Raw genomic sequence first — 9,684 nt, forward strand, 5'->3', positions numbered from 1 at the left:
GACCCCTTGATTGGTTGTGAAAAAACCTTATTGTGAACATGACACTATTGTACTGCAGTGTATGAGGGCGAAGAGGAAAACAAAGAGGACCAATGACGGACTGAATAGATATTTATGTAGTTGGCCTTTTGATGTGTGTCCTTAGTGTAACCCGAGTGGGCAGCACACAGGTCATTACGGTCAAATGCAGTGAAGGGGCACAAAAGAGTCAAACAATGGCCTGATGAAGTAGAGTGAGGAAGGCACCCAAGGACAGGAGAGAGTATACCAGCTCCAGACAGGAAATGGGATGAGATGGGAGGCACAAATTTAAAGTGGCATGAAAGAAGTAGTCACACCATTGAACTTTTCCATATTTTTTCAAGTTACAACCACAAAACTAATTCTAATTTAATACCCCAACATGAATTATCATATCTTTGCAAAAGGGAGAAAAATCATTCACGATTTTCATTAAAAACAAATGTATTTCATTTTCTTTTCTCTGATACCCCCAAATTAATCCACTGGGAAAGTTGGACCAATGTCCCCTAATTAGGAAGCAGAGTCTACAGAGTCTTTGTGATCTAATATGTGTATAAATTCAGCCATTCTTTGAAGGCCTTTGTTAGAGACCTTTGGTGAACAAACACCACAAAGACCAAGGAACATAGATCAGGAAGCAGCTTGTGAAGGAAAGTTCAGTTTAGGACTTGGTTACAAATGAATATCCCAAACTTTTAAGGTCTCATTGAGAAATCAAAGAAGGATCCAAAAGGACTTTGATAGCTCTGGTAGAGCTGCAGTGATTTGCTCCAGAGGTGGGAGAACATGTACATACATCATGCTTTCCATACACCTGGCCTTCATGATGTTATTGACCGAGAAGGGCAATTTCAACATCAATGTATAAGAAACTCCCTTTAAAATCAAAATGTAACTTCTAGCCTGAATGCAAAATTATTACATTTGGTTTATTTTTATAGCATCATTTCACAACACGTCATATTCAGGCCCTTTGAAAAGACGATTCAACCAGATCATTCAGTCAAATTGGTTCAAAAGTTTCTATCTAAGGAAATCCAACCTGATTGCATTGACTCATTCAGCTATCCCTCCCACCAAGCATGAATGCAGCAAGAGTAGAAAGGAAAAACTCAGTGTGAGCGACCATCTGCCGAGGCTGACTGGGGTTCAAAGAGATAGAAGCAGACATACAACAACAAGCAGAGATATAAAAGTTAACTGTTAACCAGCTCCACAGGTGGCCCTCTACAGGAAAGACACATCCGAGCTCCAAGCCAGTAAATGAAATAGGACTACACTAAAAATACACGCTCAATTCCAACTTCTCTAAACAATGGTGTTAATGGCAGTAGCCCAGGTGATTCATTTCCAGGGTTGTGTAAGAGCCAAGCGGACCAGACCAGATGAAGCCCCTATGACGGGAAGAGTACAGAGAATATAAAGGTATTAGTGGAGCCTAAAAAATACAGCAGAATATGAAAATAGTAAGAGAATGAAGCAGAATAACGAAAAGTAGTCCCCATGTCTTCCAGCAGTCTAAGCCCATAGCAGCAACTATATAATAGAGTTTGAGGTGAGAAACTAACCCTTAACACACAAACCCTTTGGACAGATATGTTGTGGCAGCATCATGCTGGAGGATGCTTATCTTTAGTAGGGTGAAGCAAGCTGATAAGGGTTGGTAAGAAGATTGATGGGGCTCAATACAGATCAATCCTGGAAGGAAACATTAAGGGGCTAGAGCAGACTTGAAGCGGAGGAAGAGGTTCAGCTCCCAGCAGGACAACCCTAAACATAAAGCCAAAGCTGAAATTCATATGAATAGGTCAAAGCATGAATATAATTTAGAATGAATCAATGTGTAAAATGTATGTTCACACAGAAGCTTTCCTTAAACTTAGATGTTGCAAGGAATAAAGGAGACAAATTTTAGTGTCAGGTCATGCAAAACTGGTAGAGATATACCACAAAAGACTTACGACTGTAATGGCAACGAAATGTTTGTTGACAATACTAAATGAAGGTGATGAATGCAAAAAGAGAGCTTTTATGAAGGGCTTGATTTCTCAGTCATGTATTATGTTAATTTGTTGCATGAGATACAATTTACATACTCTGATATTTTCAGTTATAATGTAACAGAATGTGAAAAAGGGCCAGGGGTCTAAATAATATAAGACTGCATTTGATGAATGTGCATGTGATTAATATTTTACTGCTTTCAAAGCAATCAGAATTTGGAGTCAATAATCCTGTTTCTTTACTTTAATCCTAAACACCCAAGGATATACAGGTGCTGGTCATAAAATTAGAATATCATGAAAAAGTAGATTGATTTCAGTAATTCCATTTAAAAAGTGAAACTTGTATATTATATTCATACATTACATACAAACTCATATATTTCAGATGTTTATTTTGTTTAATTTTGATGATTACAAATGACAACAAATTAAAATCTCAAATTCATCATATCAGAAAATTAGAATATTACTGAAGACCAATAAAAACAAAGGATTTATAGAAATGTTGGCCAACTGAAAAGTATGAACATGAAAAGTATGAGCATGTACAGCACTCAGTATTTAGTTGGGCCTCCTTTGGCCTGTATTACTGCAGCAATGCGGCGTGGCATGGAGTCGATCAGTCTGTGGCACTGCTCAGGTGTTATGATAGCCCAGGTTGCTCTAATAGTGGCTTTTAGCTCTTCTGAATTGTTGGGTCTGGTGTATTGCATCTTCTTCTTCACAATACCCCATAGATTTTCTATGGGGTTAAGGTCAGGAGAGTTTGCTGGCCAATTAAGAACAGGGATACCATGGTCCTTCAACCAGGTACTGGTAGCTTTGGCACTGTGTGCAGGTGCCAAGTCCTGTTGGAAAATGAAATCTGCATCTCCAAAAAGTTGGTCAGCTGCAGGAAGCATGAAGTGCTCTAAAACTTCCTGGTATGTGGCTGCGTTGACCCTGGACCTCAGAAAACACAATGGACCAACACCAGCAGATGACATGGCACCCCAAACCATCACTGACTGTGGAAACTTTACACTGGACTTCAAGCAACGTGGATGAAGTGCCTCTCTTCTTTTCCTCCAGACTCTGGGACCTTGATTTCCAAAGGAAATGCAAAATTTACTTTCATCAGAGAACATGACTTTGGACCACTCACCAGCAGTCCAGTCCTGTTTCTCTTTAGCCCAGGCAAGACGCTTCTGACGCTGTCTGTGATTCAAGAGTGGCTTGACACAAGGAATGCGACAGCAGAAACCCATGTCTTTCATACGTCTGTGTGTGGTGGTTCTTGAAGCACTCACTCCAGCTGCAGTCCACTCTTTGTGAATCTCCCCCACATTTTTGAATGGGTTTTGTTTCACAATCCTCTCCAGGGTGCGGTTATCTCTCTTGCTTGTACACTTTTTTCGACCACATCTTTTCCTTCCCTTCGCCTCTCTATTAATGTGCTTGGACACTGAGCTCTGTGAACAGCCAGCCTCTTTAGCGATGACCTTTTGTGTCTTGCCCTCCTTGTGCAAGGTGTCGATGGTCGTCTTTTGGACAACTGTCAAGTCAGCAGTCTTCCCCATGATTGTGTAGCCTATAGAACTAGACTGAAAGACCATTTAAAGGCTTTTGCAGGTGGTTTGAGTTAATTAGCTGATTAGAGTGTGGCACCAGGGGCCATCAATTTTGAACCTTTTCACAATATTCTAATTTTCTGATATGATGAATTTGAGATTTTCATTTGTTGTCATTTGTAATCATCAAAATTAAACAAAATAAACATCTGAAATATATGAGTTTGTATGTAATGTATGAATATAATATACAAGTTTCACTTTTTAAATGGAATTACTGAAATCAATCTACTTTTTCATGATATTCTAATTTTATGACCAGCACCTGTACGAGTCTGTACAAAACTAGATTTTGATCAGGTGACATTTAAGAGGTTAACTTCAAGAGGTTAGAAATCAAAGCTAATTAACCTCTAGTTCAATTAATCTTGAGTTGCACTATTTTATAAAAACAGAGCAGCTATGTTTAACCTGTAATGAAAACATGAAGAAATTCTTACTGTCATTCTCTGAGGTGATCAGGTTTTCTCCAGGCATCTTTATCTCATGGTCCTGAATCTTCTAGAAAAGCTGACAGCAACATCAATAGGTGATGTGAGCTGCCGTTGAATGTAGCGTCAGGTTTTAATGCTTCCTCACCATTGCTGCATATTCGTCATCCTGAGAGTGGTACCCTGTTTAAATTCATGCACTACCTTGGGAATGAAGGGGGAGGATGCATCTCCAGGTATATGTCTTTGTACATGTGCACTGAGGGTTTGCCACATGATGAGTAACTTGCATGAGAAGTTTACTTTTTCCTCACCACCCATCGACCCGAAGCAGGGACAATGATGAGCTGGAAACCCTAGAGCCAAGCAATTTCACTGACAATCAATTATTCAAATCTGTTATGACTGCCTTTTATGCTGCTGTGTGTGGATTTGAATGATTATGTACCGTATGTGTATGTGTGTGTGAGAGAGAAAGAGAGAGACAATCTTATGCCTAAGAAAGAGAGTGGCAAGACAAAAACATGAAGGTTATAAGCAGGCTGGGCAGCAACAGTTTATCTTTAAAGAATAGATGGGTTGGGTTTCAAGAAGGTGAAAAATAAAACATAAAAAACTGCACCAAACAAAGAAAAACAATATTTCTTTTTTTACTATATAAGCATGTTGCAATTTCATTAGGGATTTGTAAAAGACTGAGACAAAGAATTGCAAAATAGTAAAGGGGAAGAAAATGCATACATGGATACCTAGAAATCTCTTGTTTTTGAGTTTTGTGTCTAAAAATGTGGTGTCACTGTTTCAATTCAATTTATTTATATAGAGCCAATTTACAACACATGTCATCTCAAGGCATTTTACAGTTCACCAGATCATACAGTCAAATTGATTCAAAGTTTTCTTTCTAAGGAAAACCAGTTCATTGCATCGACTCATTGACTCGGATGCAATCCCTCAGACTAAGCATGCTTGTAGCCACAGTGGAGAGGAAAAACTCCCTTTTAACAGGAAGAAACCTCCAGCAGAACCAGGCTCACATTTAGTAGCAACCTCCTGAAAGGATAAATGTTTTGTCTACATGGATTTCCTAAAACCTTTGATTCAATCATAGGCGTAGGTTTGCATAGGGACCATAGGGACATGTCCCTACCAAAATTTAGGACGGACCTATTTGTCCCTACCAATAATTGGGTGTGAACAACATGTTTATAATTTACTATACAGCAGCCGCTTCTTTTCCTCTCGCAGCTTCTCTGCCTGGTAGCTGCAGCTGCCTGCTCTTTCCTTTCCCTTTCACATAGCAGCGCTTCAACTGTGCTTCGCGGTTTAACTCTGTTTATTCTGCCTTAAGTTCCGCCTTCTCTCTTTCTGATTGCGTGTTTTCTAGTCTGTATATGCGTGCGCGCGGGTGCTTGGAGCACGAGAAAAAGACGCTAAAATAAATGAATATTGGGCTACGAAACTAGTCCAAATTAAAAACTATATTATCTACGATAAAACAGGCAAAAGCTTCTGATTGGAGTTCTGTAAAGAAGCAGGAGAGAGTTTTTTGATTTGTGGAACTTGAGAAATGTAAGTTAACAACGTTAGGATTTCTTTTAGTTTATCTTTTAATCAGATAGCCAAAGGTTCCTTAATGAAGATCTTTTATGAAATGAAACCAGGTGAAACAGAAACGTTTAAACGTTTCCTTTGGAGGAGTTCTTGATGGAGAATATTGACAGACAAAAACTTTTTTTTTTTACTTCTTAAATGCGGAATGTTTACATATTTTTTTACAATCTTGGTATAATTCCTGCTCTAAGTGGGTCGCTCTGTCGGCTAAAGGCACATTTTAGTGGCCCTATACTCCAGTTAACGATTAATCAATTACATAGTTCACGATTATTTAATTAATTTGTTAATATGATTAATTGTTTCAGCCATAGATAAAATACATGAAATTAGCTACACAGAGTAACTACAGCCCAGATGTACAACTTCTAATATTAATACTTTAAATGCTCAGTGTCAGCTCCTCTTATAGTTCCAGTGCACATGTAAATACAATACATTTATTTGCTGTCCCTTGAATGTATTATTTTGCATGATCCAGAGAGAGCATATTAGTTAAAAAAAAAATAAGAGTGGGTTTTACCTCTGCACAATTCTCTATCTTCAGAAGAAAACACAGGATAAATCCACATATTATAGACTATATTTTGTTAAACAGACACTGTCTTAGTCGCAGATAAATTTAAATGCAATCCTTTTCAAAGTGGAAAAAGTCCTAATTCCACATTCATCAGAGCCAGTGATGCTTTAAATATTGATAAAAAGCATCTAGTGCATGTAGTGCTTATAAGATTTGTATTAATGTAGCAAGAAATGCTGCTGTTCTCTTTAAACAAAATGAGCCCTGAAGCTCACATTAAGCATAAAAAAGAGCATGCATATTTTTGCAAAGGACCAATGAAACTGAAGAATAGTGTCCCTACCAAAGTTGAAATCAAACCTACGCCCTTGGATTCAATACCAGGGTTTTATTTTAGCAACAGTTTCCTTCTTCTTGCTGTTCCAGATAAGCCACATAACATTCTCCACGTCCTCTTTCAGTCCTTCCCTCTGATTCCCTTCATCTTTCTTTTATTCTATGATTTCTTTAATCATTCCTTCCCTCTAAACCATCTCTTCCCTTCCTTTCTATCTGATCCTCTTATTCTTCTCCTCCTTGATTCCTTACCCTCTGCCCTCACTTTACTCCGCTTTGTTTTAAAAAATATATGAATATAAAATATATAACCACGGATGTCTGGGGTCAGTGATTCATCTACATGTTATGAATGCTGGCGTACCATAAAGAATAAATTATGAACAGTTTAGTTTGTGCCTTCAACTCGTTGCCCATAGGAAGACGTTACTTGGATTACAAAACCGAATATCTTCAGAACAGCTCCAAATGACACAAAACTAATATGGGTAAGCAGAACATGATGTAATAATATAAAATCAAGGGGCCAATGTAAAAAAACGGTGTTCCCCTTTAAGCTGGAAAAGTTCCAGAAAAAGTACTCCAATTCACCCAAAGTATAAACCAGTGTAGAACCAATACTTAGTGATGTTATGAGATTAGCCGAGGCTTTGAGGCGTGTGTCGAGTACGCCCCCAGTCGAGGCATGATTCATTTAGAGGAGGGGCCAAAATTGATGAAGTCTTATGCTGCGTTCACACCGGGGGCAGCTGGCGCGACAGAAGCAGCGAGTTTACATGCAAAGTCAATGGTTGACGCGCGTCAAGGCGCAGCAAAAGGTCCTGCGGCGCGTTTCGAGCAGCAAGCGCAGCGCGTCTGAGCAGCTGAAGCAGCGCGTCGGGCGCGTTTTGGCATCTGACGCGCGTGACGCGCCGCAAACGCGCTGCTGCTCGAGATGGAAAAATTGAATTTTTGCTGCTCGACGCGCCGCGTCAACCAATCAGAGAAGCTGATCTGGGAGCTGGCTGGGAGAGAGACACAGCGCTGATGACACAGACTGCTCTGATCACTTCTCTTAAACAGTTTATTAAAGCATAATTAACTTAAAATATATACATCTGCCGGCAGAATATGTTCGCTTTTATTATTCTGGTGCCTGTAGATCGGATTATTTAGATGAAAAACACCTACCAGCCACCGCGGTAAACCGCGAGGAGGCGATCCGGCCAGAGGCTGCTGATGAATGGATTCCTTCTGTCGGCGCACCACCGGTATGTGGGGGTCTGAGCGGCTCCGACAGAAATAACATTGGGAGGCAGGATTGTAATCTGGATGAACTGACTCCACTGATGAAGTTTTCAGGTGTATTTTCTCACTTAAAAACATATTAAAACTACTTTATTCCCACTGATCACAGCAAATATAGCTGCAAGGCAGAGAAAGGATAGTGAAGCTCCGCCCAACGCGCGTCAGACACACTTTTGGACCGCGCAGCGAGAGCAGCAAAGCTGCTTCAGACGCGCATCAGAATTCACTGGTACAAGCAACAAAAATGAAGCAGCAGACGCGATTTTGCTGCTTTTGCTGCCCCCGGTGTGAACGCAGCATTAGGCCTCGCTACAGTGATATCACTTGACCACTTCGGGAAGTGGTTCGGGAAGCGCAAGAATTTTGACAGGCATTTAAACAGCCTTAGGATTCAGTCAAGATGTTGGAGTTTGTAGGAGTTGCTGTCAGCTGGATAGAGTTTGGATAGATTCTAAGAATAGATTGGTTGTTTTTCCAACCAATCTAGTTGCTTAAAACAATTTTTGTTAGAACAAACAATGTAATGATCAAAATCTGAGAAAACCACCGCACACAGTGTTAACACGTTAGTGTTAACTAGTATTTTCTCAATTAAACAGACAAACTATACTTTCCCACAGCCTTTGCTAACAAATAGATGAATATATTCAAACATCCGCGCTTTCTAGATAAAAGATATAGTGGATAAAATTCTTTTTGGTTTGAGTTTTGGACGAACATCTTTTCCATTGTCATTACCTACCTACTTTTATCAGTAATCATTCTGCATAAAATTGATATTTACAAATACTAATATCTACATAAATTGATTATTTATTAACGTTTTTATTAAAATAGTTATGTATCTATGATTTCACTGAAGACTCCTAGATGACTTACAGAGACACATTATTTTCCCTTTACCTCATAAAACACAAAATCTATTTCTGCTTAAATTCTGTACATATCATCTTTGACGTTAGTTTATTCAGAATGCGGGGGGGTCCGGGGGGCTCGACCCCCCCGATTAACCCATGAGCCCCCCTGAAAGCCTCAAAAGCAAAATTTAAGGGGGGTTTTAAATTGTGTCAAAAAAAAATGTAATAAAATGTTCTGGTTCCTTAGGAAGCCATTGCTCATATTTGCGTATTGTTTCTAAGTTATATACTATAAGCTTTCTTATGTATAATATTTGATATAGTCTTATTTTGAAAGCACCGGAAGTTGAGCAGTTGGTGTCTTCCTGTTTAATGAGTTTTTTTTTTTTTTTCATACAACTTTATTTGTTTCTGCAAAGAACAATACAGAGCAACCATATTGCACTATAGGAATTCACAACCATTATTTACAGACATTTTCAACAAATTTAAGTTCACATTTTTACCAGTCAAGTAAATGACCTTGTTTTGTGCAAAACAAGAAACAATAAGGAAAAAAGACAAGAAAAAATAAAAATAAACTAAGATCTTACATTTATTAAACAAAAGAGAAAGACTTTGGTAGGATAAATGTTATGGATTATCTTAAATGAGATTTCTTTAGTTTTGTTATTTATCAAATATCGATTTGGAAGCATAAGGTACCACTTTAATGTTCGTTTGAAATAAGGCTCTGATTGATTTATTTTTTGAATCAACAAAACATATTTTACCTACAAAAGAATCCACTGGTGATAACAAGGACAATTGAGATAGGGCTGCAACTAACGATTATTTCAAAAATCGATGAATCGGCCGATTATTTTTTCGATTAATCGATGAATCGGACAAAAACATTTTTTTAGATTAACCTCTTTATTCCAAAATAAACATTTTAGACAGAACAAACAAGCACACAAGTACAGGTTGCTCATTAACTGTACTGGTGCAATGTGAAAA

The sequence above is a fragment of the Cyprinodon tularosa genome, unplaced genomic scaffold (genome assembly GCF_016077235.1).
Source record: "Cyprinodon tularosa strain WSP-4 unplaced genomic scaffold, ASM1607723v1 ctg238, whole genome shotgun sequence".
In the NCBI taxonomy this organism is placed as follows: Eukaryota; Metazoa; Chordata; class Actinopteri; order Cyprinodontiformes; family Cyprinodontidae; genus Cyprinodon; species Cyprinodon tularosa.